The sequence below is a fragment of the Tasmannia lanceolata genome, unplaced genomic scaffold (assembly GCF_043159265.1).
Source record: "Tasmannia lanceolata isolate RefF3 unplaced genomic scaffold, GAP_Taslan_0.1 ptg000044l, whole genome shotgun sequence".
NCBI lineage: Eukaryota > Viridiplantae > Streptophyta > Magnoliopsida > Canellales > Winteraceae > Tasmannia > Tasmannia lanceolata.
The window spans coordinates 15869781-15880061 of NW_027518721.1; the positions used below are offsets into that span (position 1 = coordinate 15869781).

The 10281-nt window shown below is 38.6% G+C and overlaps 1 long non-coding RNA gene across 5 annotated transcripts in view; it reads right to left on the reverse strand.

The window, feature by feature from the left end:
* Positions 1–9617, reverse strand: part of LOC143863522 (uncharacterized) — a 29359-nt gene extending 19742 nt beyond the window's left edge. For 2 of the 5 annotated variants that reach the window (XR_013240891.1, XR_013240892.1), the window contains exons 1-2: positions 9438–9604; positions 6894–6946 (exon numbers count right to left, since the gene is read on the reverse strand). This is a non-coding gene — a long non-coding RNA (uncharacterized LOC143863522). Of the gene's footprint in view, positions 1–4642; positions 4742–6893; positions 6947–9437 lie in introns of all 5 variants that reach the window. The other 3 variants (XR_013240890.1, XR_013240889.1, XR_013240888.1) reach the window with 3 other exon arrangements.
* Positions 9618–10281: the final 664 nt, after the last annotated feature.

Here is a 10281-nt window from a genome sequence, read left to right on the forward strand (position 1 = left end):
GAAATTAGTCACTATCTTGCACTAAAAAAAGAAAACTCGACTCGAGAGACTATCTCGGATAGGGTCAGGTTTATGAATCTCGGGTTTTCCCATAAAAATTAGACCTGGCCCGGGTAGCGTAGGGTTTTGGAAAACCTGACCAGCCGACCCAAGTCGCAACCCTATCGAATATGATTTAAAAGTAGGAGTGTTATTCAAAACCATCTTAAAATCTCATGTTCAAATAAACTAGAAAAAGGTGGCATTCTACACTTCACCTAAATACTCAAACCCCACTTCTGAATCCTTTTTTTCAAAATTCTTCCTCCTACCCTAAAATACATAGAATTTCAGCATCCACTTTACAAAATTCAATCCCTAAATAGCAAAATTATTAAATTTATACAATTCCCACAATCCAAAATCAAAACTCCACCCATCAGCCAAACACGAATAAATCACCATTTAAATTAAACCTAAAATTCATCCACTGATCATCAATATACTACCCATTAAATTTTAGGTATTTGTGGTAGAAAATAAACAACAATAGAAACTATGTAACATATATCTTACCTGAGGAAAATGACAGTTTGCCGACGAGGGTGTGGATGGTAGGATTTTTGGTTAAAATACACGGAAGAAAAGGTGTAGAAATAGGCTGAAAAGAAATCGCGAATGCTTGTAGAACATAAACAAATTTGGTCTCAGGGAAACCCTGTATCTCATTTGCTCTTATAACAAATGGCAAGATTGTAATTAATAACAACTTCAAGACTTCTTTCCTAATGGCTATATAAAAAAAACCAAAATGGACTTACCCATGTGTTTTCTTTAAGCTTCTTGAAGTTTCTCTCGCATGAAATCTAAAGGCTTTTGCCTCATCTCCCAAACATCTAGACAAATCATCCAAAGATTCAACCTCAGCTCAATCCAAGGATGAGACTTCCAAAGATGATGAGATCGAGCCAGGTCGGGCAAGATTGAAGGCCACAACTCTCTCTGGGAGTTTCCTTATACTTACAGTATATTAATCTAGATGGTTCGAAAGATCAGAACATGTGGGAATAACAAATATATAGGGATATAGCAGAAAAAATTGACTCTTGGACGACCCACCAAAGCACGAAAGCCAGGATCTTTCAGAAAATAGGTTCCTATTCGAAGAGTGCATAACCGCATGGATAAGCTCACACCAACCCGTCAATTTTGGATCCAATTCGGAATTTTCCTTGGGAGGTATCGGGAAGCGTTTCACGGAGTTTCAGTAGTTCTTCCGCTTCCAGGATAAATTCTCATGTGGGTGCCTCATAAAAAGAACTAGCAGGTTGGTGGATCATAACCCTGATGATATAACATAATGAATGGTTCCTCTATCTCTCATGATCAGTCGAAGGGAAGGGAGATCGATAGAAGTCACTAATGGAACTTTGCCCTTTCCAACCAAGGAACAAGCAACAACGGTTTGCTCCTAGGGCTCGTCTCCACCACATCGACCTAGAGCTTACGTTTATCTTTATGTTTCAATGATTCGTGAACCTGAGGGCTTCCTCTCTCCTCTTTTAGACCATTAGGTCTAAGGGTTGTCAGTATCTCATGTACTTTTATAACAAATGGCAAGATTGTAATTAACACCAACTTCAAGACTTCCTTCCTAACGGTAAAACCGACTTACCCATGTGTTTTCTTTATGCTCAGTTCTCTCGTCGGGTAAGGAAAGGAAAGGGAAGTGAAGGGAAGGAAACTGATGTGGCAGAAAGGAAAGTGAAGGAAAAGAAACCTGACAGAAACCTGTCAGATGAGCGTTTCGTTGCACAGAAACCTCACAGAAACTAACAGAAACTACAGAAATATGCGTTTCGTTGCAGGGAAACTCAATAGAAACCTGTTACATAGAAACTGTGACAAACTGATATGCAGAATGATGCCAACATAGAATCTAGTCTAAAATAAGTGTGCCTAACCCTCTGAAGTCAATCAAAATAAGAAAACCATGACAAACAGAAGTTGAACAATAACAATGCCAATCAAATTGTCACAAATATAGAGCTGCCAAGATATAAATCAGGCAACCAACATAGACTTGACAAAAAATTGTCACAAATATAGAGTTGCCAAGAAGAAGCAGACCGTAATACTAAAAAGACCAAGCCAAGTCCTTACATCTATAAGTCCAAGCCAACTAACAAAAATAGTACATAAACATGTTCACCAAAAAGAACAGACAAGCCAACCAAAAAAAAGATCATGTCCAAATGAAGTCCACATCCAGAATCATCCAACAACCACATGTTTATGTACGTCCACATCCACAATCACTCAGAATTCAAGGTTTTCCATCTTCCTCCACATGTAGCGCTCCCTCCTTTCTACCGTGTACTTCATAAAAGCACGAACCTCCGTAGGGTTACGGTTGAGGTACTCATAAGCCTTCTCCAAGATTTCCTCCTCGAATCCTTGTAACCCAAACACGGCATCATGAAGCTCGTCATTGTCAAAAGGTTCCTTCGATAGATCCTTGATTGCATCTGCAACCTTCTCCAAAGTTGAAGTAAACCCTTCCATCAAATTCATATATTTTGCTGCACTACGCTTCGTCCCCCTCTGACCTTCATCGCTTCTTGCAAAATCTCTAACCGGAGATGAAGTTCTAGGCCCAGGTCCCCTACTGCTCTCACCCACCATAGGGGACTCTGGAATTGTTTCATTCTCAGGGGTATCGTCAATATGCGGAGCTGAACTCTGCACCTCCTGACTAGGGGCAACGTCATCCCTACTCCACCCACCCGTGGCATAGTCTTCGCCAAAAATGTGACGAAAATCATCTATCAACACATGTTTCTCTTTAAAATATTTCTTATGTTCAGGGTGAACCTACAAGATATTCGGAAAAATAGTTATAAATATTACAAGCCAGAGTAATTAATAAATGAAACAAAGATGTCACTTTGTACTCACAGCGACCCAAGCATTGTAGACATCTTCCGTCACTTCGATCTTCTTATTGACGTCATCCTAGCCAAATCTGCTTGTGTTTATTATAGTGTTGACAGCCACGAATTTCTTTTTTAGGGTCTTGACTCGATTTTTTATATGCTCTTTCCTCATATCTTTCCCATATCGACTATTCATTGCTCTGCTTGCCGCCGTGTATGCGACATCTTTAAAGCCATTGGGTATCTTGTGCCCTTCCGATACTTGTTCCAATAACGCATCCACCAGAATCTTGAAAGGTTAAAATATATCAGTCGGTCTCTTGAAATAAGGCCAGGATCTTAGTATTTGAGGTTACCTTGAAATAAGGCCAGAATCTTGGATTAGTGCGAATGACTTCTGGTATCTCACTCGTCGGAGGTTTTATAAACTTGGATTTCAAGCTTAGAATAGTTTTCAAGACCTTGTTGAAATAACGAGAAACCGTGGAACCTGATCGTTGTGTGAAGGCTCTAATTGACCGGTTCCGTTGATTGTGAGATACAATATGTAAGAACATTGCAACCTGCTCGTCAATGTTACAATGTATTATATCTTTAAGTTCGCCGGTGCTTCTAAGCAGTCGAACAAATCGTCCGAAGCACCTGACGTTCATCCTAAGTAAGTGCTTGCAATGTTCGTCTGACGTCATGGCACGCGTAATAAATTCCCGATCTGTGAAGTAGTTGTTTTCGTATGGAGCTCTTCGTAGGTATTCGTCGTAATACTGTTGGAAGAATACGAGTGCAGTGGTTGCTGCGCTCACTATTGTCGCAACAGCACTCACAATCAACTTTGCCCTCTTTGTGGGGCGACCATCCTCGGTTCTAAGTCTCCTATCGTCCATCTAACAACAAGTGGATAGTACTCAAAAACAAATCATGAGTTAACAATAACAATTAAAACGTGAACAGTCAAAACCCAATTAAAACATGAATCATGAGTTAACAATTATGTGGTTTAACACAGCCAAAACACAGAGTACACGACAGAAGAGTGCTATAACATAAAGAAAATAAATGCCATAACACTCTATAATACCCTATGTACTTAAGTCTTTTTTCTGTATCATTCACCTATCTCCAACTCATGAAGCCCATTAAAACTGATTTCATAACATGGCAATTCAGAGCAACCCTAGATTTATTACCTTGAATCAAAGATTATCAAAGGGATAAAGAGGAAACACTTGTTTTTACCAAAACATCTCGAAACCAGCTTTTTGGTAGGCACTCTGGGAGGTTGAAGAACAAAGCCTTGACCATTGAGCTAGAGGCTCAAACCCTCTCTCAAAAGTCAAAACCAGTTTAATCCTTTGAATTGATGTTTATTCATAAAAAGCAAATGGGGCATCAGTAAGTGTAGAATGACAGTATCAAAACCAAAAAAACTCATCAATGTAGTGATCACACACATCAGATCCAGAACCCAAAAAAAAAAAAAAAAATCCAGAACTATAACAGACCTAGGCATTTATGTTCAGATCCCATCAAGACATGAAATAGTCTCAATTCAAATCATGAAAAATCAAAGTAGAGAAATTTGAACAGAGAAAACCCTAGATTCTTCAAAAATCGACTCAGATCAAGAGAGTACAAAAAATCAAAATCAACAGAAACCAACATGAACAATTCACATTACAAAAAAAAGAAAAAGAAAAGACGACGATGAGAATTTGGGATAGCATTACCTTGGGTATAGATCTACAAAATAGGAGCAGAAACTAGATTTTCTTGTGTAGCAAAACCAGGTGAGCTCAGCTTCTTAAATACCCAAACTCATCTCAAATCTAACAACAATTGAAAATGGGAAAAAAATCGATTATTATAAAGAAAATAAAAGGATGAGAGACGAATAATAATCTGAAAAATCAAACAGTAAAATCAACATCAAGAACATGGATGTAGCAATAAAAAAAAGGAAAAAAATAAAACACACACACACACAGAGAGAGAGAGAGAGAGAGAGAGAGAGAGAGGGAAAGGAAACTCATCTTCATCCTTAGAAAACCCTAAAAACGTCAGCTACCATTAATATCATCACTAGAAAACCCAACTCATTAGAAACCCCTATTTCCACCGACCCTAAACCCATTAAACCCATTTAATGTCTGTAAAAAAAAAAGAAAACCAAGCTTCAAAACCCTTAAACCCATTTAATGTCTTTGCCTTTCATGTTTGAAAAAAACCCCATTTACGCCATTGACAGATCATCTAATCTTCTCCATTAACACCTACAAAAACAACCTATTTCTGCCATTAGGAGTCCCTTCTCACATGTTCTTATCTCCAACCTGGAGAGAGAGAGAGAGAGAGAGAGAGAGAGAATACCTGGTTTGGGAATGGCTGAACCAAATGGAAGATGTGGAGAGACGATGGAGGCGACGATTGAAAAAACTTCTTCTTCTTCTCGCGGAAAGGGAAGGGAAAGCTAGGGTTTCCGATAGTTTATATCGGAAACTAAAGAGAAGAAAAGTCGAGGGAACCCATTTTCCACGTAATTAATTTTATTTTCCACGTTTGAAAAAAAGTTTCCGAGGAAAGTCAAAAGAACACTTTAATTTTTAGTTTCCCTGGAAAATAAGGCTGGTTTCTGCGGAAACCAGCGTAAGAGAACAGAGCATTAAGCTTCATGAAGTTTCTCTCCCATGCTCAAGAGCAGGTGTTACAGATTTTGGATCTAAAGAGATCAAAACAGGCACATTCTTGATTATTGCAAATGTATTCACTCTGATATTGATTAGATTCATGACTAAAAGTATTCAGCATGCATGTAGCATAGACCTATATTTACTTATTCAGTAAAAAAAGTCCAATTCTTCAATTGGTTTTTTGTCTTGTTTGTTTCTTCAAGTGTAAAGGTCTACATCACATGCATACTTCATATTATGAAAGCACAAGATACAGCCAGTGAAAGACGTATATTTTGATCTATCCTTGTTTCATTTCCATTCACTCATTTCCGGGTATCATCTGTTTCATCTATTGACCCCTTATCTAGGGGTCTTAGGCCCTTTTTTTTAATAAATTGTGAAACCCCCATTCTTGACTGGAAGGGACACTACCTTTCCATCCCTTGGGTTGATAGATAAGGAATGCTAAACAAAAAACTGCCACGTATGTTTTAACAAATCAAATCTACTAACTCAATGAATTGGAGACATCTAGTGTAGGAATTAATGAATAATCATCATGAACCAAAGTTGAGAAAATGGATTTCATCAGGCACTCGTAATTGCAATCGAAATATTTTATCCTCTTCTTTTTGTAGGAACTTAGTCTCATGGTTACAACTCAAAGCACCTTCCAACTCTCACGGTTACAACACTGAGAACCTTCCAACTGAGATATGGGCCCAAGCCTCTAGCATTTGGACTGTAAACCCTACAAAGTGGTCTCTTTAGGCATCAATTCCATTGAAAGGACTTGAACCCGGCTCTCTGGGTGGGAGCTGAGTTTCCCAACTAACTAGACTACCATGTATTAGTAGAAGCATATCAAATACAGATGGACTGTAGACCAGAAACCTACAAAATAGTCTCACTAGGCACCTCGGGAATTACACACTACAAACAGAACAAGAAGTAAATCAACTTGAGGGCTGTAAGTAGGGTTGTGACTTGGTTTTTGTTTTAAAAAAAAACGAGAAATACCTTCTCAAATAGGATCAAACACAATTTGCAGCAAACATAAAAAAAATGCAAGAAACACAATCACACAACATAAGATAATATTTATATGGTTCGGGCGGTTGCCTACGTCCATGGGTGAAGAGTTTCATTATTTTGGTTTATGGTTACAAAACTCTCCTTGGCCAAGAAAACTCAAAGAAAGGAAAAACCTTACCACATGTAGCTCTAATATGCGGCTTATATATCAATGCCACTGTATCAAGAAAATTATCGAAATACTGTTTAGCACAAAACTAAAAATTAAATTTACCTTCCGGGGCATGCTGCCTCTGCACCTCTGGCGAGCTGACCACACAGTTCAACCTGCATGTATGTCATCACACATTAGTCCGTCGAGGTACTAAATAATACCATAATACAAGACATCTGCAGAACAATCTCCCTCTTAGCTTGAATTTTGCAAACACCTAAAGATCAATCAACTCCATTGTGTACTCTCTGGAACACAACTTCGCACCTCCTACATATGAGGTGGGACTCAATGGGGTACCTCGCCAATCATTAACAGCTGCTGATATTGGTCAAGTCCAAGCAATGCTTGAACTTGGTCGTTGTAACTGACTTTGTCAACATATCCACTGCATTGTCATCTGTATGTATTTTCTATAAGTCGATACTTCCATCTGACACACATTCTCTTATCTTATGGTGTTTCACGTCTATATGTTTTGTCTTGGCGTTATATACTTGATTCTTCGAGAAATGCATGACATTTTGACTGTCACAGTGTAACGACTTCTCCCTGCTCAAGCCTCATATCACGAACCAATCCAGCTGGCCAAATAGCCTCACATTCCTCATCATGAATGAATTGAACAGTAGATATTATTGCCCAGGTGATTGTTTCAACCCGAGAGATACTGATTCAGTAGAGACATGATCCTCTTTGCCTTTTTCAACAAAATCCATCTCGTGGCTATATGTAAATTTGCTCCTCTAAGTCACCACGAAGGAACGTCATTTTAACATCCATCTAGTCTAATTCTAGATTGTGCCATGTGACCTAACTCAATAATACACGGATTGAGGTGTGTTTTACCATAGGTGAGAATATTTTGTTGTAATCAATGTCTTCTAGGCGACTACTTCATCCGACAAACACAGACGAATCACACTAACCGCCTTCATATCTAGCTGTTCCCAATCCTCACCACTCATCATTTTCCGTTTCTTGTCTTCTACTGACAATGCCTCCACCAGACCTTGTTGAACCAAGAGATCTCTCACTCTTGTTTGTCACAGGCTGAAGTTGCTTGTCCCATTGAATTTCTCCACCTCGAGCGCGTTCATCATCGATGCAATCGCTCTGATACCAATTCCTAGAAAAACTGAGAAATACCTTCTCAAATGGAATCAAACACGATTTGCAGCAAACGTTAACAAAGATGTGAGAAACACAATCACTCGACGCAAGAAGACAAGATTTACGTGGTTCGTCAGTGTGCCTACATCCGTAGAAGAGTTTCACTATTTTGATTTAGGGTTACAAAACTCTACTTCTTGGCCAAGAAAACCCAAAGGAAAAAAAACTGACCACTTGTAGCCTTAATATGTGGCTAAGTGGGTTATATATCATCAAGAAAATTACTGAAATACCCTCAAGCACAAAACCGAAAATTGAATTGACCTTTTGGGGCGTTAGGAAACCCGGCAGGGGCTCCCATCTCCCTACACCCCCAATGAGCTAACCTAACAGTGTAGGTCGACCCGCGTGTGCGTCGCACACATTTGTCCGTCAAGGTACTGAATAATGCCACGTCGCACACATTTGTCCGTCAAGATACTGAATAATGCCAAAATACAAGACATCTGCACAACAGTTTTCTAAAACCGGTGTCACTCAATCAAGGGTCCGTTCGTTTGTTTTACTTGTGTCTCTGGTTAAATGGTCTTCAAGTAGTCTTCTAGTAGAGTTCAAAGGTGTTGTTTGTTTGCCCTGTACAAGGCTAGTAGAATACACAAAAAAGTGAAAGATGTTGTTGCATTTGGTTGCATGCAATGGACTGGTAGAATGACAGATAAAGGCATATGATCAGTTTGATTACTTCAGGTAGCATATTTCTAAATTAACAAAAAATGTTTGATAGGTACAAAATGTTTCATATGTACAACCATAACAATCATAAAATTTTGTTGATAGTGTCCATTCATGTGCAAATAATTTATAAACAGCCCATATGCCAAAAAAAAAAAAAAAACTCCTAAAATCAAACCCAAACTTCCGTTGCCTTCCTAAATCTAACTTTGATTTCTATGTTGAACTCAAACAGATAGCACCACTACTCATGTTATATGGATAGTTATTAAAAGAAGAAAGACAACTTGAGAAGCCCAAGGATCAGTTAAGAAAAGAAAAACAGAACTTACATTGATCTCTCTAAAAACATATTGAAAGGTCGTAGCCTATGGACTGCTCCAAATTTGGTTGTTCAGGCCTACTGATCATTCTCTAATAGGGGTCCTTTGAAACCCATCTAAACGACCTCCAAACCAACCTAAACGAACTCCACAAACAGAAAATAACCATTTGTGCATGAAAACACGATGGTTTGGTCTGAAAAGTTTCACCTCTTTCTGACCTGGGTGAACTCTAAAATCCAAAAACAATATTTCCAAAACCAGCCAAACAGCTTAAGTGATGACACAACCACAAAATTTGTCAATATAGAAATCGAATCAAAACTAGGGTAAAAAAGAAGTGCAAGAATGCAATCCAAATTGAAGAGAGAATCCAAGATAAAACAATTCATCAAATTCTTAGAGACAGTGACAGTGTAAGAAATCATGTCCAAACCTTGAGATGGATGTGCGCTAAACTCTCATCATCTTTTAGATATCGGATCAAAGCTTGCTTCGATGCTAGATAAGCATGTGAAGTTTTCTTCATTATTGGCAATGGCAAGAACAGACCACAGCAGAAGAGACAGTGTGTGTGAGAGATAGAGAGAGAGAGAGAGAGAGAGCTTCTCGTTTCGGAGATTTTATATGGTGCCCGAGGGTCTAGGACTTCACACCCTTGATATTTGATCCAACAATAGCCCGCTTTTTAAGAGGCTGCTGTTGGATCAAATATCAAAGGTGATACTTTTGTTGTACCGCCTTACATTTGATTTCACACTCAGCCTACGTCGGATTGCTCACACAGGCACCATATTTCTCTCTCATTATATGAGCAGTGGGCTTTACCCAAAATAAATAAATAAACTCTGTTTTCTCAAGTTACTTGATGGAGGCCAGTAGAGGCGTCATGTGGATAGACAAGCATACAAGCATCCAACGCAACTAGTCTCTTCATGTAATACGGTTAATCTACCACCAACGAATACACAGAAAAATCTAAGATCTCGCACAAATAAGATTGAGAAAATATATACCAAATAACTGCAACTACAAAAGGAGCAAAGAAAACAACCACAAGCAACTACAAGAAGATAAGAATGTATGTGGGTTCACCACAATGCTACATACAAACAAGGCAACACAAATCCACTATTTAAAATTGACTAGTACAATATTACCTCTTACATCCCGATAGAATCCACCAAAAAACCTTCTCTCCAAGCTTCTATGTATCTACAAAAGAACCACTAAATCCCTTTGGAAAACCCCCCAACACTATTCTTGAGTTGCAAGAAAGA